Source organism: Oryctolagus cuniculus, chromosome 9 (assembly GCF_051225735.1).
Source record: "Oryctolagus cuniculus isolate XC-2025 breed Fujian yellow rabbit chromosome 9, ASM5122573v1, whole genome shotgun sequence".
Lineage (NCBI taxonomy): Eukaryota > Metazoa > Chordata > Mammalia > Lagomorpha > Leporidae > Oryctolagus > Oryctolagus cuniculus.
The window spans coordinates 61587122-61611130 of NC_142875.1; the positions used below are offsets into that span (position 1 = coordinate 61587122).

The 24009-nt window shown below is 43.4% G+C and overlaps 1 long non-coding RNA gene and 1 pseudogene across 7 annotated transcripts in view; one reads left to right on the forward strand and one right to left on the reverse strand.

The window, feature by feature from the left end:
* Positions 1-4277: 4277 nt before the first annotated feature.
* Positions 4278-5965, reverse strand: LOC100352252 (neugrin-like; annotated as a pseudogene).
* A 1045-nt stretch (positions 5966-7010) lies between these two features.
* The window catches only part of LOC127492122 (uncharacterized), a 140826-nt gene continuing 123827 nt past the window's right edge, over positions 7011-24009 (forward strand). Inside the window, exon 1 of one of the 7 annotated variants that reach the window (XR_016213242.1) lies at positions 7011-8399. This is a non-coding gene — a long non-coding RNA (uncharacterized LOC127492122). The remainder of the gene's footprint in view (positions 8400-24009) is intronic. The other 6 variants (XR_016213243.1, XR_016213241.1, XR_016213238.1 and 3 more) reach the window with 6 other exon arrangements.

Here is a 24009-nt window from a genome sequence, read left to right on the forward strand (position 1 = left end):
ACTGTTTGGGACTCCCACATCTCATAACAGGGTACCTAGTCCCAGCCCCACTCCCAGTTCCATCTTCCTGCTAATGCAGACCCTGGGACACAACAGAGCTAGCTCAAGTAGTTGAGTCCCTGCCACCCACGGAGGAGACTTGGATTGAGTTCCTGGCTCCTGACTTGGGTCTGGTCCAGGCCTGGCTGTTCTATGCATTTGGAAATTGAAGCAGTGAATGGAAGATCTCTGCCTGTCTGTCTCTCCCTGTCTTTCCAATAAAAGAAAAATAATGCTTTAAGTACTGGGTTAAGAAAAAGTTGCTTCTAAGAGTTTATATCTTTCTAAACTATTTGTCAGGAGTGAATGCCCCTTTAAGGTAATTTCCAATAGATTGAAAGTTTACAGCGAACTGTGCTAGAAGAGTGCTTCTGTAAGAAGGGACCCAAGCTTGTAAGGAAATAATGAAGAAGCATGGTTTGAGAGAGAAAATGAGAGACGGTGATGTCCCAAATGCAGTCATACTCAATAGAATTCCTATTCCCCATCAATGGCAAGCACTTCCATATGATTGGTTCCAGTATCAGCCTTGTCATTTTTCCTAGTTTTCATAGTGAGTTTCTATGCACTGAACATCGTGGTAATGTCTGGGTCTGTCAGGCCTATTAAACCACAGCATCCCACAATACTTTAAAACATATATAAAATACCAATCAAAACACCTGTCATGGAACATAGAGGCAACTGTTTTCAGGTTGGTGTATTTCATTCTAGCCCCACCCCCCGAAGTGTATACATACACATATACATACAAATATATAAATATAAAATTAAGAATTATTTCAGAAATGTTTGTCCACTTTTTAAAACCATACACTGGCCTTTGAACTTTTCAAGTTTGGTAATTGATGAATCTGGTCACTTCCTTGACTGGAGATTTCTCAGAGCCCTTCGTTCTGCTTTATGCTTGTGTTTCCTTTTTACTCCTATGTGGTGCTGCTGTGAATTTCAAGCTGATACAACTGACAGTCTTTACAATCTTAGAATTTTAAGTAGATCTTGTGAGAAGGACAGTATGTCAGAAGAATCTCCGGTTGGCTTCCAGAAACCAGGCGCAAGTATTTATTCTGTCAGCTTAACTGTGGTTTTCCTCTTTCCTTTCCTTCATTCAAGAGCTCACAGTAATAGATACTATTTCTTGTGTGCTTTTCATGCCCCTCAGAACCTGATGTGAACAAAAAGTTCTAGAAAGAACAAATGTGCTTTCCAAGCTCTAGGCCCCCTTTGCCCATTGTCAAAAGTTTCCCCTTGCTCTCTCATCATTTTATACTGTAGTATATCTCAAACCAAGCTCATCCTGTCCAGCAAATATGCACCTCCTCCCGTGTACCAAGCATTATCCTAGCCACTCAAATTTGACTTCTTTCAATGGTTGCTTCATTGTCTCAGACCCCTTCCTCTCCACCCTGACTCCCTTCTCTGAGGGAGAAGATGGAGATGGTGATACAGGAGAGATGGCAGGTGTCAGGGAAAGTCTTCCATTCAGAAGGATGTGGAGAGAAAGTAAAATGTTCCAAGGTCTGTAGGAGAGTGGATAGTGAGATACAATGGAAACCTGTACTCCACAGTCATCAGAGACAGCCAGTAAAGATCTAACTTACTTCTCAGTGATTTTGAATAGGTGTAGTGCTAATCATTGCTACATTATGTATTTGATATTATGTGCTGAGTATGACAAAATGGAGATGGCATTGTAATATCCAGGAGTCACTGAGAGATGAGCTACTTTTCATGATTAAATAGTCTGTAAGGTAAGTTAAGGGAAATCTCAGTAAATCAGTATTGTATGGACTTCCATTTTAACTGGTTATGGCAGACGACACCTGCTCAGCCTTCCCAGTGGGAACAACTGAACATTCTGGATCAAATGTTAAAAAGTCTTAAATGTATTGATGGACTAAAATGAACACAAGTAATACGCAGGCCAAAACCCTAGTGAAGTAGAAATTCAGAGATGAAGGTAGAAAGTAAAGCCAACCTTGGCTTTGAAGATAATCCACCAAATGAACCTGAGGTTCAGGGTTGATTAGCCAATGGCACATAGGAAGAAGCTGGTCTATTTGAACTCTCGGGAGAGGGGCCAGTGCTGTGACGCAGTGGTGCAGTGGGTTAAAGCCCTGGCCTGAAGCACCGGCATTCCGTATGGGCGCTGGTTCTAGTCTCTGCTGCTCCTCTTCCAAACCAGCTCTCTGCTATGGCCTGGGAAAGCAGTAGAAGATGGCCCAAATAATTGGGCCCCTGCACCCATGTGGGAGACCCGGAAGAAGCTCCCTGGTTTCGGATTGGTGCAGCTCTGGCTGTTGTGGCCATCTGGGGAGTGAACCAGCAGATGGAAAACCTCTCTTTCTCTGTCTGCCTCTCTCTGTAACTCTGTCTTTCAAAATACATAAAATAAATCTTTAAAAGAAAACTCTTGACAGAAACAAACCCATAGGGTGTGCATGTGTGTGTGTAAAGGATGTGAAGAAATTGGGATGAGTATTCTTGGTGAGAATTTAAAATGGTGCAGACTGCATAAAACTTTGTATATGAATGTTCATAGGTACCTGTAGTAGCCTCAGACTGATGCCTAGAATAGAAAACAAAACAAGATGGTAGAATCTGGCCTCTCCCTTCACTGATGTTCCTGAGAGTACTCTTCCATAAAACTCCTGGACAAGAACATCTGTTTCAAGGGCAACCCAAGCTGTGAAAGAGTAGGAATTAATACACCCTTGGGAAAAAAGGACATCCATGAAGTTGGACTTGTGTGTGCCCTGTGACACACTTTTGCTATTAGACACAGACTCCCAAGAAAACATTGCATATACACCTGGAAGTATGTATAAAGATGTTTATAGAGGAGTTGCTCCCAGTGGGATACCATTACAATCAACCAAATGTTTGTCCACAGTAGACTGGATAACTAAATGAATTGTGATATATAGTCAACTCTCCAAACATACGGGTTCAGCCAAATGAAGACAAACTATTAGAAAAATATTTTTGCCTGTACTGAATATATACAGAATTTTTCCATGTCATGATTACCTAAGCAATATAGTATGACAGCTATCTAGCATTTACATTGTATTAGGTATTTATAAGTAGTCTAGAGATTAGATTTAAGTATATGATGGGTATATGAGGTTCTATGCAACATTAGGCCATTGTGGATTTGTGCATCCATTGGAACTGGTATCCGTGGGGGTTCTGGAAGTAATTCCCCTGGATAGCAAGAAATGAATATCTATATTCATCTATTGGAATTTGGTTAAAACCATGAAAAAAAGTACAACTGCATGCATCAACGTGGATTATATAAAACATAGTCGCAATAAAGTCACAAAAGGATGCAAAAGAGTGACCTCACTTAGCTAAGTTTCTGAAGCAGACAAAACTTAGGGTAGGTCTTTAGCCTAGCAGTTAAGATATTCATGTCCCAAGTGAGAGTATCTGGTTTGATACCCAGCTCTGGAATCTGCTCATGACTCCAGCTTCATACTAATACAGATTCTGAGAGGTAGCAATGATGGCTCATGCAGTTGGGGTCCTGCCACCAAGTGGAAGACCTGGATTGAATTCCTGGATCCCAGCAATTGTGTGCTCTTTGGGAGTGAGCCAGCAGAAGCTGGAAGCTCCTTGTGTGTCTCTGCCTCTCAAAAATACATTCTATTAAATGTACCTATGAATACATATGAATGCAAAAGTGTCAAAGAATGACAAAATGCAGGATAGTGAATTACCTAGAGCAGTGGGGGAGGGGAGGCAGGCTACCATACAGGCTTCTGCGATCCTAGTAATACTCAATTTATGAGTTGCGTGCTCCTGGGTGTTTATTTTTTCTTCAAATTATACATACTCTTTATTATTTTTTGCTATGTCATTTTATTTTTCTACACATAAGGAAATAACCAATTGACCAGGCTGGTGTTCACTAATCAACAAGGAAATGAGGTTAGAAGGTAAACTTTTCATTTCCTCCCAAATGTATACTGCACAAGTATCACAGAAACTCCCTAACACATGCAACACTGGTTTGCAACACAGAGCCCAAGCAAGAAGGGTGAGCATGAAAGCTTCACAGGGTTCAGACTGGGAACAGTGCTCCAGGAACGCTTCAATTTACCCAAGCAGCTTCTTCCCACCTCCAACTTCCTCTATCCTAAGGTGGATAACCTATATGCAGAAACCCAGGCAGTTCCAAATACACTGGCCCATCTGAGTGTCACAAGACATTTCCACAAGGTAGGCCCTGCTCACATTTTGCACGGGAAGTTCCCATTGCTGCCAAAGAACCCCCAACCCCATCTGCACTACTTTGCTGCTTAAGTTCTGGTCACCTGCTCCCTCTGCCTTCAACTTGTCCAGCTTCTCATCACTTGGCAACTGACTGTCATTTCTCTGGTACCCGTGCAGTCACGAGTGGGGGACACTGGTAGCTCTCTCTGCTGACCCAAGGCTGCAGCATCAGGCACAAAGCCCTCCTTCTCCGGGCCCTGGATTTCTTGATTCCTTCCTTTTTTCTCCTTGGTATCCCTGTTCGAGGCATGTTTGCCACGATTGCGTTCAAAACTGTACTCTTGACCTTTGGATGAGGCTTCATCTCCTGGCACCAGCAAAGCCCGTGATAGAGTGGCCTGCAACGGGTGGCTTCCTGCCTCTGAGCCCTGGAGCCGCTGCAGTGAATGGGCAAGCCCGGCCTTCTTAAGGATTTTTTGATCTTGTTTCAATTTCTGTTCCAATGAGCGTACAAATCTGCTTTTTAAAACCCTTCAGATCACATCGGTGCTTACATCAAAGCCTCAGCCAATCTGGGAAGTGATTGGGTCTCTGCAAATTCCTTATGTGGGATCTGCTCCATGGCTTCCCAGTCAGGGTTCTGGGCGGGGCCCCAGGTGCCTCCACTCGCCTCTAAGATTTTCTGGAATCGGATTGCTTTTTTCTGTCCTTTTGTTATGGGCTAGCTTAGCGCCTAAATTAATTTTCCAGGCTCTTGCCTTTTACTTAGAGAAGAATTCTAAATACAGGTCCAAACACGGCATGCAGTGTGATAAACTTTATTTAAAAAATGCCAAAAAATACGCAGGCCCATTAGGGCTTTATTAAGGGAGAATGGAGCCAAGGAAAGGAGATTGTCACACCCCGCTGTGCTCGTCCTGAGTCCACGTTGAGAAAGGGCACTTCCTAGTATTTTACGCCTTAGAAAGACGGAAGTCTTTACGTGGTACCACCCCCACGTCCCAGGTAAGAGGAGGTACTTCCTGGGGGGGGTCCCCTGATTGACAGATAAACATGGCAACACAGCGAAGGAGGTGAGGCTTCCCCCTCATGAATTTAAAATTATCTAAGCTGTCCTAAGTCAATTGCAGGGTGCTCTGGGAGAAAACCAATGGCAGAAGCCATGCGAGGACGCGAGATGGGTTTTGAAGAGCCTGCCTCGGGCTGAATCACAAGGCACCCAGCCTTCTTTCTGTCTGCCAGGCCCGCTGGGCCAGGGTGCCCGGCATGGAGCCGCTCCGTGCACCGCCCCTGGAATCTAACCTCTAGCACAGCAACTGCCCACAAGCATGCCAAACGCTACACAGATGGTGGAATACACCAAGAGCAAGGAGACCTGTGGGCCCAAGGGGGCTGAACTCACCTCCCCTGCGCCTTGACGAGGGAAGGCCACACAGGGGCCGCCCGAACGCCAGGGCAGGACGCCCGAGGGCCTGTGGAGGAGCTGCTGCCTCTCTAGCTCCTGCAGCTCCCGCTCCTCAGGCTCGCAGTGGGCGTCGGGGTCTGGCCCTGGGGCCCACTGGGGCCCCTGTCTGTCATCCCCGGGGTCGCGAACCCACAGCGAGAGAAGGCAGCGCGGACATGCCGGCCCAGCAACGGGCTCAAGATAGCCGCCATGTCGACGCACACCAAGCTTCTGCGAGCAGCCCGGGACGTGGCAGCACCGGTACACATACTTTATATGCCGTTTTATCTATATTATTTCAAATGGATGCTGTGCCAGGGGACTTCAAAAAGTTCACAGAAAAATGTGTGTCAGATTTGGATTTCATTTTCCGCGAGCGTTTTGAAGTACCCTTGTATTTCATAATGGAGATTTTATTTACAATCTATCATTGAAGAGCATACTTTGTTCGAGGGAATTTTGGGTGTACTAATTGGGTGGTTTCTGAAATTTTGCAAAAGTAAAAAAGAGCTTTGAGGAGAAATACTGTTCAAGCACAACTGAGCATGGTTTATTTTTTAAAAAGAAAACTTTTATTTTCTGGATTGCCTCCTGGGAAAAGGACACATTATTTGACTGTTCTGTCTCTTAAAGTTGGAGTGGGCAGGGGTGAGGCAGAGACTGCTGGCTGCTGGGCAGTCAGTCAAAAACAAGCTATGGGCATGTTTTCAGCAAAGCAGTTAGTACATCCACCTCCCGTATCAGAGTGCATGGGTTTGCGTCCCTGCACTACTGATTCCACTTCCTGCTAACGCACACCCTGGGAGGCCGCAGTCGATGGCTTAGATGCCAGGGCTCCTGCCACCTATGTGTGGACGCGGATGGAATTCCAGGCTTCTGGCTTTGGCTTGGCCCAGCCCTGGCTGTTGCAGGTCTTTGGTGAGTGAGCCAGTAGGATGGAAGATCTTTCTCTATCTGCCTTTCAAATAAAATGAAAATTGAAAGTTTGTAGAGAAAGAGCAGCTTTGCAATGATGGATCTTTGCTTGTTTTGAACCTCTCAGTCCCTATTCCTCCGTCTGGACTCCCACCCCAACTCCTGACATAGAGGCTCAGCTTTGCAAATCCCAGACCCCAACTCCAACCGTGTGCTTCTAACACAGAGGTGCCTGCTATCCTGCACAGGCACTACGTTGGAGGAGGAGGTCGCAGGGGCAAGTGGGAAGGAGAGGGAGGGCGAAGCTCAAAGCCAGAGCCTTCATCAAGAACAAATAAATACCTCTGACCTGGGGGTAGGAGAGGCGCAAAGTTGAGGGGTGGCCAGTGTGGGAGGAAAGCCGATGGGCTCAGGGGCTGGCTTGTGAGACCCAGGGGCTGAGGGGCCTGCACTCTGGGTGGGCTAAGGAGGCCATCGTGGCAGCTCGCCCTTGACAGTGGCACCCTCCACCCCACAGCCAGGCTGGACTGTCCCTGGAGTTGCAGGGTGGCCTGGCCACCTTGGGGGCTGCCTTCTCCGGGTGTTCCAGTAGCTTCTCCCTCATGGTTCAGTCCAGGGAAGTGCTTGTGTGCAGCCCAGAGACAGAAGCAGACTTTGGAAATGGACCACAGAAGCCCAGACACCCCGTCCGGAAACACCAACCTCGGTGCTTAGGCTGCAATGTTTCTTTGAGCCTCCAGGTGGTACAGCAGCACAGTCTACCGCTCTCCTAAAGCCTCATTCACACTTGCAAAAACCTTCCCAGGGCTTGATAAGCCTGCCTGCCTGCCTGCTTGAATCCTGGCTCACTTTCTTACCTCCTGGCTCCTCCCCTAGCTTCGCCTTTCTTGCAGGTTCTTCCGCTTCCCTTCCTAGCCAGAATCCGGGTGGTTTTCTGAATTCTTTGATTGCTGCAAACGAAAGCCTCTTCTGCTCAGGTGCAACCTCCTTTTCAGATCAGTACTGCTCTCCTGTGGTGGCAGGGTGTGTTTGTGTTGGGGGAATGGTGCTGGCCTCATGGGCACCACCTGGCCCTGGGCCAGGCTTACAGCACAGGTGAGTTCACAGGGGCTCCCAGGATGGCCATATCCTGCTCAGGTGAGCCGTCACCACCAGCTTGCCTCCCCTGTTGAGAACACCTGCTTCCTATTTTACCCATTCCCACCTGCTTCCCCTTCACACACATCCATAGCCACCCCTCAGTAGCCTTTTTGAAATTTTCACTGGGTCCAGCATTACCATCCCATTATGCCTGCACCATTAAGAGTACTCAAGTACTCTTAATCTGACTCCAGAGTTCACTCTCCACTCAACATGTCACTTAATCCTCGAGGTCTTCCCTAACACCTGGGACCCACTAGCAGGAACCCTCCTTTACTCAGTGTCCCTCGGACACTGCTACCTGATTTTCCTTCCTGGCCTGTCTGCCACCTGGCATTCAAAGATCTTTGTTATTGCTTCACCCCCAAGAGGGTGAAGTCCGTGAGAGCTGGGATTTTGCTAGTATTGGTCTCTGCCTTGGGGCCGTGTCTGGCAGTTAGGAGATACTCAGCAACTATTTGTTGGATGAACAGGTGGACGGATGGATGGCTAGGAGAGTCGTGCCCCTCTCCCCGAGGCCCGTGGGAAAAACAGTCTTGAGAGAGTGATGTGTAGGGCCTGGCTGCAGTTGAGCCATGAGTTACCTGTAGGACTGGGAGCCAGTCTCCTGCCCGTCAGCATGTCCTGTTCCTCCTGTAAGGTGAGTAAGCTGAACAGTGTGGTGGGAAGTTCCTTCCTGTCCTGACAGTTTTTGGTTTTGTGATTATGCTTCTGAAAGGGACCAAGGGCGTATCCGGGTGACAGACAGCATGTGTCTGCAGCAGGGCACTGTTGAAGTAATAACCTTGCATTGGAAGATAAGTTTATGTGTGTGGATAAGCAGAACTGCTTCATAATATTTCACTCTTTAAAAAATTGTTTCCCTAAGAAAATCTCCAATATATTGATCTTTGTTTATGTTTCCGTGTTGACCCCTGGTTCCATGTACTGATGATTTTAATTTTTCTCAAGAGTTTTGTGTGTTTTTTTTTTTTTTTTAATTTTTCTGCTTCATTTGAACTCTTAGGCTATGCCTCCTTAGTAGGAACATCCTTTTGCGAAAGCTGTCATGTTCTTGGTGTGCTTCTGACATGGTAAAAGGTTTAAACATAATAATAATGAAAACCCTTACCTTTGAAAAAGAGCCCTCACTATGCCATAGTTTTTCTCTATTTGGTTGTTGTTTTATAGGATTGATACATGTCTGCTATGTAGAAGCATTAAAGTGGCCGGCGCCGCGGCTCATTAGGCTAATCCTCCGCCTAGCGGCGCCGGCACACCGGGTTCTAGTCCCGGTCGGGGCGCCGGATTCTGTCCCGGTTGCCCCTCTTCCAGGCCAGCCCTCTGCTGTGGCCAGGGAGTGCAGTGGAGGATGGCCCAGGTGCTTGGGCCCTGCACCCCATGGGAGACCAGGAAAAAGCACCTGGCTCCTGGCTCCTGCCATCGGATCAGCGCGGTGTGCCGGCCGCAGCGCGCCAGCCGCGGCGGCCATTGGAGGGTGAACCAACGGCAAAAGAAGACCTTTCTCTCTGTCTCTCTCTCTCACTGTCCACTCTGCCTGTCAAAAAAAAAAAAAAAAAAAAGAAGCATTAAAGTAATTTTTGAATGATGGTCAGTAACATGCTAGAGAAAAAAATTCCATGAAGTACTTCCTGAAAATGATTCTACCTTTCTTATTCAAGGAAGGAAATCTTTGCTCCTTCTAAATGAGACTGAGGGGAAAAGGCAGTGCCTCTCCTTTGTGACTAATGGGTTCTCCAAGCCCTCAGTTTCAAATGTTTACTCTCTTAATGAGAACAAAACAAAACTTGAAACCAACAGCAGGCAGAATAAAAGGCTCCTAAACATGCCCAGGTCCTGATCCCTGGAGCTGAAAATATGTTGTTACTTTACATAGCATAAAGGACTTTTCAGAAGTGATAAAGTTAAGGACCTTGAGAGAGGAAAGTATTTGAGATCATCCAGGCAAACCCAGTCTAATTTCCTTAAACTGGAAGAACCTGCCCCAGCTCTGACCAGAGGAAGATGTAATTACAGAGCAGGTCAGAGAATGGTGACTTCATTGGCTTTGAAAATGGAGGAAGAGAGCTAAGAGCCCCTTGGAGTGCAGGAAACTTCTAGAAACTGGAAAAGGCAAGGAAATGGATTCTCCCAGAATGGGAGGGAGCCCTGAGGGCACTTTCATTTTAGCCCAATGAGACCCATATCTGACCTCCATTAATCATAAATGTAACGTAATAAAATTTATGGGAGTTAATGTGCTAATTTGTTATAACAGTGAAAGCAACTCACTAGGCTAATCCTCCGCCTGCGGCGCCGGCACCCCAGGTTCTAGTCCCAGTTGGGGCGCCAGTTCTGTCCCGGTTGCTCCTCTTCCAGTCCAGCTCTCTGCTGTGGCCGGGGAAGGCAGTGGAGGATGGCCCAAGTGCTTGGGCCCTGCACCCACATGGGAGACCAGGAGGAAGTGCCTGGCTCGTGGCTTCAGATCGGCACAGCGCCCCGGCCGTAGTGGCCATTTGGGGGATGAACCAGCAGAAAGAAGACCTTTTTCTCTGTCTCTCTCTCTCACTGTCTAACTCTGCCTTTCAAAAAAAAAAAAAAAAAAAAAAGGAAACAGATACGTTAAGCATTGAGTTCTTGTATGAGTGGATGCTTTGAGTTCCCCTTTAGAAGAAGCACAGAGGCCAGACCAGAGGTTAGAGCAGCACCATCCAAAATTGCAGCCACCAGCTGCGTGTGGCTGCTTATCCCTTGAAACGTGGCTGTTCCAAACTGAGATGTGCTGTTCAGTATAGAGTTCACATATTACAAAGATGTGGTGTGAAAAAAGTAAAATATCTCACCAATTTAAAAACTATTTAAATTTTAGGCCGGCGCCGCAGCTCAACAGGCTAATCCTCCACCTTGCGGCGCCGGCACACCGGGTTCTAGTTCCGGTTGGGGCGCCAGATTCTGTCCGGTTGCCCCTCTTCCAGGCCAGCTCTCTGCTGTGGCCAGGGAAGTGCAGTGGAGGATGGCTCAAGTGCTTGGGCCCTGCACCCCATGGGAGACCAGGAGAAGTACCTGGCTCCTGGCTTTGGATCAGCGCAGTGCGCCGGCCGCAGAGCGCCGGCCACGGTGGCCATTGGAGGGTGAACCAACGGCAAAAAGGAAGACCTTTCTCTCTGTCTCTCTCTCACTGTCCACTCTGCCTGTCAAAAAAAAAAAAATTTAAATTTTAAAACTATTTAACAATATTTAAAACTATTTAACAATTTTAAAACTATTTAAAAATATTACATATCAGTAATATTGAGAATAATTGGCTTAAATGATGCACATTATTAAAATGTGTTTCACATGTTTTAAAAACATTTTTTAATGTGACTATTAGAAAATGGAAAACACACGTGTGTCTTGCACTTTCAGCCTGCATGATGCTTCTTGTGGAAGCCTCCCTGAAGGTTAAGAGGTTGTGATTTCAACAGCGGGCCATTCTGCAACCAAGTGGTGAGCAGGGAGAACATTCAGGTATGGGTTTCCAAAAGGAAGGGTCAGGTTGTCTTGCATCTTCCTGAACTGGACCATAAGGGAAGATGGCACTGACCTTTATATACTGAGCACCCAGCAGAGTGGTTGGCTCAAGCTCTCAGAATTGCAGAGCATGCAGTTGCTGTTGCTGACCATAGATGGTGCTTTGATAAGCCTTGAGATGTAAGTGCACCCTTGTGTTGAGCAGTGGCCCTGAAGAAACTTGAAGCTGGCCTAACAGAAAGCAAGGTGCAACAACTGGGTCTTTCACCTGTTGACTAGTGTTTGTTACTTATCTTACCCATCCTGGACAGGGTCATTTACCATTTCCAGCAAAGAAAGATGCCAAGAGGCAGCATCTGATGTCTGTGCCCAAATACCAAGAAGCATTCTGTGTAGTGATTCCTATTTGGCCCTTTTCTTATCTCTGTGACACTTTCTCACCCATACAGAGAAGCACAGCTTGAGCTCAGAGATAGGAGACAAATTTTTCATTTGAAATTCTGGTTTGCCAGTGATTTGCTCTGAAATCTATTTTGCTTCCCTGTAGTGTCCTTCATCATGCCTGCTGTAAAAGGCAAATGTTTATGTTTGTACTGGGCTCTGTGTGGATTAATTAGGGTTTATACTTAAAAATATATGTATATATTTAATATCAGGAATAATTTGCTTTAGTAACAAATTATCCTGGCACAGGATTTGGGAAATTTATAGTTGTTTCACTGGGCCTTGATCTTGACATTTGTGGATTCTGTTATGGTTCAACTGTTTTATAGGTCCAAAATATCATATTTGAAAGCACTCACCCATGGTTATACGTAGCTAAATGTTGCTGGTTTCTCTCCCCCACTCACCCCCGTGTGACGTCATTTGCTTAACTCAAGTGAACTTTGTGCCATTAAAAATGGGGAAATACAATTTATTTTAATGTCATTTGAGTCCATCTTGAGGTATTGTGGACGGAAATATCCTGGTTACTTGGTTGAGATGATTCATGTAGTAGAGTGGTCTGGGGAATCAACTTTATCTTGTCCTCATCTTTATTTTTGTTTTCTATATGGAAACTAATCATTTGAGGTTAGCAACATGGATTTGAGCTCCAGTTCTTCCATAAAATGTTTTCTATGTTTCTCTGGTTCAGACCAAAAGTCTCCAAATCTAGGCTATGTTCCAAGAACAAACCTGCTCATGAGCCCTCAGAAGATGGCTGGTCTGTTAGAAATTACAGCAAGCCCCTTCCTAGGTTGGTTAGGCTGAGAACTCATTGCACCTTGGTCAAAAGAGAGGGTGTTAGAATTTAATCCCAAGAGCAGTAAGAATTAGTTATGAAAACATTGTCCGTGGAGACAGTTGCCTGGGAAACAGGCTGAGATCATTCGTTTGTCTGGATCCCATGCTGGGGCATGGTATGGGTGGCTAATGAGGAAAACTCTGATGGCCTGGTTATTTAAGACACTCTGTGTTCATAGTCATAGCCCTTTCTCAAAGTGCTGCTGTATGACTGGTCAGTTAAATATTCATGCAAATACACACACATACACCGAGTTATATTTTTCCTGATGCTTCAAGAAAGTGTGGAAGTTAGGACAACTAATATGGTTTGAGAGTAACTGACCATCTTATCACTGAAAGTGTCATAGTTGAATATTTTATCTGCCAAAAAGCAAGCTAAAAATGAAGGGATCAAGGCATTAAACATCTGTGCTGAGAACAATAAAGATACAATCCAACTGTTTTGTTATAGTCTAAAGCAACCTGTTGTAATGATATGGGTATAGTTTATGATACCCATATATGTTTATCCTCTCCAAACCATTTTCATAGTCATTCAAAGCTTCTACCAAATATTGAAGACTATTTTATTAGCCAAAATTATATTCTAATTGACCAAGCCTAAAGTTTGGTATTTGGAGAATACTATGAGACCATGTACAGGAAAGCACAGTTGGATCAAACTTTGAAGAAATACATACTTTCTCCACTATCTTGCTACCACTCTGGGGAATGAATAGCTTTTTGTCCATGAATTGTAATGTTCAGTTTGAAGGCTCTTGGAAGCAGTGTCTTTTATTCACCTTTTTATTTTCTTTACTTTGCAAGCTTGTATAAATGGAGGCCATGGGACAGGCTGGTACCATCACCACTGTTTAAAATGAACTTTGTGCATGTGTTTCTACTTGTGGGTTGTTGATTTTCTATGAACTTTTTGAAGTCCCCTCATGTACAATTTTATTTGTTAGCATTCAAAACATAACATTTTTTAAAAAGAGAGTTAAAGACCAGAGAAGAATCATCATTTAAGTCTTTTCTCAGGAGCTGCATGGTATCTGGGCACACCACTAGATGAGCACAGCAGTTGTTGTGAGTTAGCACCCAGCCCTCATCAAAGAGGATCTGGAGTCATATCATCTGCTGCCTTAGAATTTTCTGGAGACTTCCCAGAGAGGGAGGCTCAGAAAGTACCCAGGGACAGCAAAGCTAAGGGCTGGCTGTGTGATGGGGCTGGGCTGCAATTCAGGGAGGAGTTATGCAGGGGAAGTGAAGGGTCGTGGGTGAGCCTGCACTGTAGGAATGGGACTTAGTGTTTGCCTTGGGCACCAAGCAAGTGTCTGTATGTGTGTCCATGTAGGCTTGCACATGGGTAAATATCTCTCCTGTCTGCCTGGAAATGTGCCATCTAGCCTTTGTTACTGAATTTAGACTGATAGCTAGGTGCAGAGAATGTACATGCTGTGCTCACACAGCAAATCATAGAGGGTCACCTAACACCCATTTCACAATCTCTTTGAACACTCTACAGCAACGATGAAAATTCAGTCACTTCCCCCAAAACCACCCCAACATCAGGTTAACTGGCTCTTGCTTATCTTGGCTCTTCTTGGTTTCCATGTTTGTCTTGGCTCCTATACCACAGCTGAACATCTGTTTACCTTTGCAGAATGCATCTTGTAGTATTTCTATTAAGTGATAACAACAAATTACATTCACTCCTTGGCCTTAGGACATTTTTAAACTACTGAATGTCCTGGTTTCATGGCCAAGGATCATTTGTCAGATATAAGTATATAAACTCTCAAGCTGTGCCCTTTGCTTTGTATTCCTCTTCGGTGCCCCATGCCACTCTTACCGACTTCTCCTCACCTGTTCTCCCTCAGTTCTGCTGTGGAAATGGAAGATCTTCCCAGGTACTCTTCCCCTAGGTGGGCTACCTTGTCAGCAGCTTCTGTCTTCCAGGTACAATTTTTGGCACACCCCGGAGTATTCCAGAGGCACTTGTGTTGTTTGGCACCAAAGCCAGTATTGATTATTTTTATTGGGATTTGGGATTGTTGTGTTGTGTCTCACAGGGGCTTTTTCACATCTGTTGCTGTGCTTGAGTTGATGGTGGAAATTCATTCAAAATGGGATTTCTTTTTTTTTTTTTTTTCCATTTGAGGCAAGAGTACAGATGGGCTGTACTTTTAATTTTTTTGCTGCCACCAGGGAAGAATTTGTCATTTCATTCCTAAAGGAAAGAGGAAAAAGAGCTACATCTGAAATAATGTAATGTGAGTGTGTGCTAAACAACTCCAGCATCTCCCATCCAGCAATTCCAACAATTTGTGCAATTAGCTATGTCCAGAAAGGACTTTCCCGGGGAGAAGACTTTCAAGGAACCCTTTTGTGTATCCACTCGAGGTGTTTTCTTCTCTCCTTCACTTTCTAAAGCTCCTAACGGTGGAGGATGATAATTTGGCTGAAGAAGCAAATTAAATACAACTAAGCAACCAAATGGTGACAGCCACTGTCAAATGGATAGAGACAGCGTCAGAAAAGAGATCTCTGTGTGTCTGTGAATCTGAACAGGGCACTAGGCGGAGCTAGCGGTCTTGCCTCTAGGATGGTGACCCTGGCTGCTCTGCCTTAGCTTCCCCTTGCCAGATCCTCTTCATCCCCCCCCCCCCCCCCCACACACACTGAGGAGGTACTTTCCTGTCTGTTCCCCCAGGACATTCCTCTGGGCTTCGAGCCACCCAGCTCTGACCTTGTTGTCACCTTCTTCATTCCCTTCCTCTGGGTGGTCTCAGAGGGATTCTGCCCTAACCCCTCACTCATTTCTTCTCCGCATACTGTCAGAGATCCTCTACAATGCTGCCTAACAACGAAAGCAGGTTTTAGTCTTCAGGAAGCCTGCTTTCTTTATGCATTAATATGCTGCCACCTGGCTTTGGATTGGTCCATTCTCCATTATGGCCAAGCAGAAGCTACCCAGAGGCTGGAGCGTGGTGTAGCATTCCTTTGGGGGTTTCCTTTGGACACACTTCCATCCTCTCTCCTCTTGCTTTTTCCCCTGCGTGTTCTTCCGCTCTCTTTTTCTTTCTCTCTTTCAGGGTTCTGCTTCATCCTGCTACCAGGACATATTCTTTTCTTATTTAGGTGTGGACAAGTTCAGTTGACCTTGAGTTCTTAATATTTTTCACAAGATCATCCCCCACCAAAGCAAAACAAAGGAAATCAAACCAAATTTGCTAATAGAAAAGTTGGATGCATAATATGCAGAGGCACTCCCACCCTAAACACTCAAAAGAAACAAAATGGGGTGAGATTGTGAGGGTGAGGTTGAAGACAAGCTTGTTTAGTGGCTTGACCCATTCTCCAGCAGCCTTCAGATTCCATGCTTGGTCTTGCTTTGAGGGCTGGCTGCATCATGCAAGCCTCACTGCAGCAGAAACAGGTTCCCTCTCCATTTTGCTTCTTTCAAAACACAGGCTTCCTTTGGTAGCAATTCTTGCTTCTTTTGTGAAGGGCACCTCCATCTCATACCTTGAAGTGCGTGAAGATGACTAACATCCTGGAGCTCAGTGGGGACTGCTTACACTTCCCACATATCCATCTGCCATGGCTTTGCTTGATGACTCACACACCATTCCCTGCACAGTAGTCCATTCCTTTCAATCTTCCATTGAATATTCAAATATTGTGTCAGTGTGCAAGTGGTGGTGTGAATAATGGGAAGGTTGTTGTGGCTTTCCTGAGAGTCACCTTTCAAGGCAGTGGTAAAAAAATATTCTTACAATCTTCATTTTCTTTGCATCCTTTACTTGTGTTTGTAATTCTATTGAATGCAGTTAAGAAAGCCCTTAAGGACAAAAATAGGAGGTTTGGAAAAAAAAAAATAGGAGGTTTGTTATAGGTGAATGTTGTGAGAGGTGGAATTTAGTCATGACCTTGAAGGATATTTCAGACGATGAATGGCAGGAATATACCGTTGAAGGAGCAGTTCAGGCATAACAGAACCCAGGAGTAGGACAAGTCAAGGCTTTCCCTCAAGGACCATGAGTAGACCCATGTGGCTGCTAAGGCACTTGTGGAGAGGTGTGGGAAATGGGAATGGGATGGGACATGGGAGTGATGCTGTTGATGGCTTCTGCAGCAAGAGGGTGCTGTGCCAGGGGATCCAGAGGCAGCTATCATCTTCTCTTGATAACCACAGGGGATTGGTTCCAGAACTTCCCTCCCCTCACCTAAGGAGACCAAAGCCCAAGAGTGCTCAAGTCCCTTATATACAATGGCGTATAAAGTACAGGTATTTGCATACAACCTATACACAGCCTCTTGTAGACTTTAATAAATCATCTCTAGACCACTTGTAATACCTAATACAATGTAAACATTACTCTATCATCTAGGCACAGGGTGGGGATTGTCTTCATGGCCCGTGGGGCATATAAGGCCTACAAAACCATTTGGTTTGGGCCTGCCAAGGCAACTGCAGGCAGGACTTCCAAAATTCAGTTAATCTATAGCAGTGTCATCTTTAAGTTGATGACTTTGTATGGCCCACAAGTGATGTTATCAATATCCAAGTGGCCCTTAGCAGAAAAAAAAATTCTCCACCCCTTGTAGGGAATAATGAGAAAAAAAAGCTATACTTTTTCAGTGCAGATGCGATTTTTTTCTGAATATTTTTGATCCTTGGTTGAATCTGTTGATGTGGAACCCATAAACTTGGAAGGCCAACTGTGTATAAAATACTTTTTATACACATATGCAGTAAATTCTTTGCCCAGTTTGACTGTCCTCCCCATTATATTGTTGCTTTCAATCTTGGGCTGTAAAGTTATGGAAAAATATATGCCCCAGTGTCCTAGTGCCTCTATGAATTTTTTATTTCCTAAGATGAAAATTTTCTTTTTACTTGTGGAGTCTACTTTGAATTTGTAAATGGCTTTATGGTTTTAATTTTCATCTTGTGCCTGTGGCTTATATATTTTGAGGTTTAAGCATGCATATGCTGGGGCAGGTGTTTGGTACAGCAGATAAGATGTCAATTGGGATGCCAGCACCCCATATCAGAGTTCCTGAGTTTGTGTCCTGGACTGCCTCCAATTCCAGTTTCTTGTTCTTTCATACCTTGTTAGGAAGAAGATGGTGGTTCAAGTATTTGTGTTCCTGCCACCCATCTTGGAGACCTGGATTGAGTTCCAAGCTCCTGACTTTGACCTGGCTCAACCCTGACTGCTGTAGGATTTGGGGAGTGTATCAGTGATGGAAGTTCTCTCTCTCTCTCTCTCTCTCTCTCTCTCTCTCTGTGTGTGTGTGTGTGTGTCTGTCTGTCTGTCTGTCTCTTTCTCTGTTGCTCTGCCTTTCAGATAAATTTTAAAAGATATATAAGTAAAGAATGCAGATTCTGGGATGCATCTGTCTGGGTTGAAATCTCAGCTCTGCTTCCCAAAGGTGAAATCCTGGGTACATCAGTTAACCTCTCTGTTTCTTTATCTGTAGAATGGGGATAATAGCTGTGTGTACCTGTGTGTTGGGGTGACAGGATTAAAAGGGACAATGGGGGTTACACATTCTTGCTGCCTAGCACAAGCTAAACAGTAAGTACTCACTATTGCTATTACACTTTCAAAAACTAAATGAATCCACAGTGATGTTTATTATGCACAGGGTGATTTATGCACAAGGTTAAACAAAATAATGAACAGGACCCTCTGTTAGGACCACTAGGTGAACAGTAAATGTGACTCCTACACCTAGGCTCTGGATACCTCCCCATCCTGAGGTGGTCACACTTTCCTGTTTATCTTTCACAATCATTTTGAGTTTCTGAAGCATATATATGTGTATACTTCCCAGCATGTGTTTCAGAAATGTTTGTGTGAATACATATATGAATATGTATGTATATGTATATATATAATGTTCAGTTTTGTACCTCCTACCTTCATATTATAAATTATCTTAGTGATCATTCTAGAATAGATTTAGAGAATTCCTTTACATAGCAAAATAGTATTTCATTTCATAGATATATGAAATCATTCCCTTATAAATGGATTATTAAGATTGTGTCTAGGGATGAATGTTATGGCATAGCTGCTGCTTGAGACACCCACAACCCACATCAGAGTGCCTGGTTTAAGTCCTAGCTCCTCTCTTCCAGTCCTGCTTCTTGCTGATGTATATCCCAGGAGGCAGCACATGATGGCTCAGCTATTTGAGTCCTTGCCACCACGTGGGAGAACTTCATGGAGTTCTGGGCTCCTGACTTCAGCCTAACCCAGCCCTGGCTGTTGTGGGCATTTGGGGAATGAACCAGAAGATCGAAGATCTCTCTCACTGTTGCTCTACTTTTTAAATAAATAAAAATAGTCACTTAAAAAGGTTGTGTTTGGGACCAGCGCCATGGCTCACTTGATTAATCCTCCGCCTGTGGCACCAGCATCCCATATGGTTGCTGGTTCCAGTCTTGGCTGCTCCTCTTCTAGTCCAGCTCTCTGCTGTGGCCCAGGAGGGCAGTGGAGGATGGCCGAAGTACTTGGGCTCCTGCACCCACATGGGAGACTGGGAGGAAGCACCTGGCTCCTGGCTTCAGACCAATGCAGTTCTAGCTGTGTCGACTATTTTGGGGGGTGAACCAATGGAAGGAAGACCTTTCTCTCTGTCTTTCTCTCTCATTGTCTATAACTCTACCTGTCAAAAAAAAAGTTGTGCTCATCCTTTTTGTTATAAATAGTGCATGATGATTTTAATACATTTTCATTTTGGTGGATATTATTAAATTGTAAATTAGGAAATGAATGCTTCCTTGTCTTTCCAGAAAACCTTCCACAGAATCCGCATTTTTCAGTCATGTTCTGTGAAGTGGATTTGCTTTGGGGATGTGATGTGAAGTGTTGTATTGTTACTCTTGATGAAAAATAATTTTTCTCTCTTCAGTACAAAAAGCAGAACACATTTTCATTATTGCAGCTATTGCTTTTCAATATCCCTTAAAAATTCATAAGTTAAAAGATAAGGAAGGAATATCTGTGTACAAGTACATGAATATTTAAAAATTTTCCATGTTTCCTTGAGTTTTATGAAATGAGCATGAGTTCTCATAACTGAAAACTAAACACAAGAAAACACTTTAAACACATCAAATTAGGGAAAGAATTGCTGGCAGAAAACAATGTGGAAAAAATTGATATAAAGTGTTGAAAGAGACCTTTAAGAATTAAGAAAATGTAACTGTTGGGTCTGTAGCTAAAACCTCGGGAATTCTGGCCAACCCTGTTGATAAAACTGTACTACAGTTATCACAATAGCTGTTAATGTTTGGGGGTCTTGAGTCTTGAAAATTAGTCGTAGAAAAGACAGAAGATCAAACAAACTAGTAAAGAAGTATGTATTACATCTTAAAATATTCTCCATCAAGATAATTTTTCAGCTGCTACCTAGAAATACACTTGTATGGACAACCTCATTGCTTAACAATGCTGGATAAATGTGGCTTTGCTTTATTTAAATTTTTTTGAAATATACCATTACTTTAAAAAAATACCATGTTCAGACAGATCTGTTTGCTAGTACTTGCTTAACAATCTTTGATTATATTTGTCCTTCTCTGTCCAAGTTGTTTAAGAAAGTGTCACTGTAAATTGTTGATAATGGCCATGGCAAGACTCAGAAAAATGACCTGCAGGTCTAACTCTATTCCAAAGAATTCAAGGGACTTTCCAAATTAATTCGTTTGGATTCCATTTTGGAATTTTGTAGTTCAGAAAAAGACTCACAGAAGCTTATGTTTTTAATGTCTATAAAGATAACGTTTATTCAAAGGAAGCCCTGTGTTTCACTTTCAGGAAGGAGACTTTTTCAGTATTATCAAGTTTTGTTGCAGGTGTGTGCTAACAAACAATTGATATGTAGTATAAGAGGTTTACAGATCGGTATAATTTTTAAATTTTAACTTCCAAGGGCTTTACTTGATAGCAATCTATTAATCTATGTGAATTGATAGGTTTAATTTTTAAAAAATTTTTGAGAAGCAGAGATGGAGAGACATGAGCAGAGAGAGAGAGCGAGAGAGCGCTTCCCTCTGCTGGTTAATTGCCCCAAATGCCCACAACAGGTGGGGCTGGGCCATCCTGAAACAGGGAGCCAAGACTTCAATACAGATTTCCCATGTGGGTAGCAGGGACCCAATGACTTGAGCTACCCTCTGCTGTCTCACAGGGTACATTGTTAACAGGAAACTGGAATCAGGAGTGGTACTGGGGCTTGTGCACAGGCACTCTGATACAGGATATGGGGTGGTTTAACAGCTAGATCAAATACCTATCCCAAATAATCCATTTTGTTTTACTTAATTTTCTATTGAGTCAGATTTTCTCCTAACCCTCTCTCATACCTTAAAGGGATCAGAATTATTGAGGTAAATACCTCATTTTGATAGGCTGTTTTGTGAATATATTGTAAATATTCTTGATATTAGGGCCTTTCCATCTGTTTTCTTTTTTATAATTATTACACAATTTATTTTTTTTCCCAAAAGAAACCTTTTATTTAATGAATACAAATTTCCTAAGTACAACTTTAGGAATATAGTAATTCTTCCCATCACACCTGCTCTCCCACCCACACTCCTACCCCTACTCCTCTTCCTACCTCTCCCTTTCTCAGTCCCATTCTCCATTAAGATTCATTTTCAATTAACTTTGTACACAGAAGACCAACTCTAAAGATTTCAACAGTTTGCACACATACACACACACACAAAACTGTTTGAGGACAAGTTTTAAGGTTAACTTTCATAATACAACTTTAAGGACACAGGTCCTGCATAGGAAGTTAGTGCACAGTGAATCCTGTTGTTAATTTGACAATTAACACTCTTATGTATGATGTCAGTGACCACCTGAGGCTCTTGACATGAGCTGTCTAGGCTTTGGAAGACTTTTGAATCCACAAACTCTGTCAGTATTTAGAGAAGGCCATAAGCAAAGTGGAAGTTCTCTCCTCCCTTCAGAGAAAAGTGCATCCGTCTTTGATGGCCACTTCTTTACACTGGGGTCTCACTCACAGAGATCCTTCATGTAGAACATTTTTTGCCACAGAACATTTTTTTGCCTGAAATACTTTTGTGGTCTTTTTAGCCTGACCAGGATGACTTAAGGGCTGATTCTGAGGTCAGAGTGCTATTTAAAGCAATTGTCATTTTATAAGTCTGCTGGGTGGACTGCTTCTCATGTTGGAACATTCTCTCCTTTTTTAATCCTTTTATTAATACCAGACACTTTATCCTATTTATACGATCACTTTAACACTTAATTCTATTTATATGTTCACTTTAAGACTTAATATGATCACTTTAACACTTAAGATGGCATTTTTACCACCCAGCTTAATGAGATTTGGTGTCCCATGGCAAATTTTTAAACTCTACCCTTAGAAGTAAGTCTGTAGGAATGTATGCAGAACTACACAGCTTTACAGTTACAAGCGTCCTCCTTCCTCTCTTATTCCCACTCTTTTTTAATGAGATTCATCCTCAATTGACTTTGTACACATATAATTAACTCTGTCTTAAGTAAAGAGTTTAACAAATATTATGAAGAAAAAAGGAAAGAAGCAAAAAAAATCCCACAAAACTGTTTCTCAACAATCAAGACAAGGGCCACTAAAGTAATCCCTTCTTGAAGTATCAATTTCTCTTCTACAGATTTCATTTCAGGTGCTCTATTCTCACAGATCAGGGAGAGCATATGATATTTGTCCTTTTGGGACTGGCTTAATTCACTAAATATAATGTTTTCTAGACTCATCTATTTTGTTGCAAATGACCAGATTTCATTTTTTGTACCACTGTGTAGTAGTACATATTGTACATATCCCATAATTTCTTTAATATTTGGTTGATGGGCATTTATGTTGATTCCATATCTTAGCTAATATGAATTGAGTTGCAGTAAACATGGGGATGCAGATAACTCTTATTTACTGATTTCATTTTCCTTGGGTAAATTTCCCAGGATTGGAATGGCTGGGTCATATAGTAGATCTATATTCAGATTTCTGAGGTATCTCCATACTGTTTTTCATAGTGGCTACAGTAATAGTTTACATTCCCACCAACAGTGGGTTAGGGTACCTTTTCCCCCATATCCTCACCAGCATTTGTTTGTTGATTTCTGTGTGAAAGCCATTCTAACCAGGGTGAGGTAAAACCTCATTGTGGTTTTGATTTGCATTTCCCTGATGGCTAGTGATCCTGAGCATTTTTTCATGTGTCTGTTGGTCAATTGGATTTCCTCTTTTGAAAAATGTCTGTTTAAGTCCTTTGCCCATTTCTTCACTGGGTTTTTTATTTTGTTGTTGTGGAGTTTCTTGACCTCTTTGTATATTCTGGTTATTAATCCTTTAACAGTTGCATCGTTTGCACATAATTTCTCCCACTCTATTAGTTGCCTCTTCACTTTCCTGACTGTTTCTTCTGCAGTACAGAAACTTCTGAATTTAATGTAATCTCACCTGTTAATTTTGGCTTTGATAGTCTGTTCCAATGTCTTGCAGGGTTTCTCCAATGTTCTCTAATAATTTGGTGGTCTCGGATCATCGATTTAGATCTTTAATCCATGTTGAGAGGATTTTTGTGTAAGGTGTAAGGTAGGGGTCTTGTCCATCTGTTTTCATTGGAGATTTTCTCACAATGGTTCCTACTTTGATATATGCAGAATGAGGAGCCATTTTCTCCTTGTTCCCAATCTGTATCCCCCGTGTTAATAGAGCTTGTTTTAGACCTTCTTCTACCCTACCACATCTTGCATTTGTCTAAAATCAGCTACGTGAATCACTTTTCTCTATCACAGAGTGAGAATGATCTATTTCTTACAACCTTCCAGTGAGTGCCCACCAATGCCTTCAGGCTCTTATCCTTGCGATTCAAGGTGTCCAGTTCAGAGTAGGTCAGTTGAGCCTTGCCTGAACTCATGGGCCAGACCATCTGAACACTGAAGAGCCCTCTGCTAGATTACTGTGTTCCTGACTCACACTAAACCACACTGAAAGATCTGTGGACAGAATGTTGGGACTCCTGGAGTCTTTTTGCCAACTCTTGGCCTTAGGAAATTACCTCATCTTTGTGTCTTCAATTCCAATATCTTGGTATAAGTGTTGTAATTTTAAAAGGCCTTTTCTCACTGCAGTCCAGATTGGTTGTTCTTACTGACCAAGACCCCCCACCCCAGATCCTGCCTACCCCCCAACAGTGTTCACCACCCCTTCTGTTGGGTTCCCACCATGCCTTACCTTTAAAGTCCCCCCACTGTAGAGAGGATCACATGCTCCTCTAATTATCCATTCGTATTGTCTGTACCCGCTATGGTACCCTGATCCCCAGAGGAGAGGAACTGTCTGTGTCTCACTCATGTTTACCTCTCCAGCATCATTTCCAGAATGCCAGTCTCCAACAATGGCTGCTATACAACCATTCATCAGCAGAGGTACAAAGC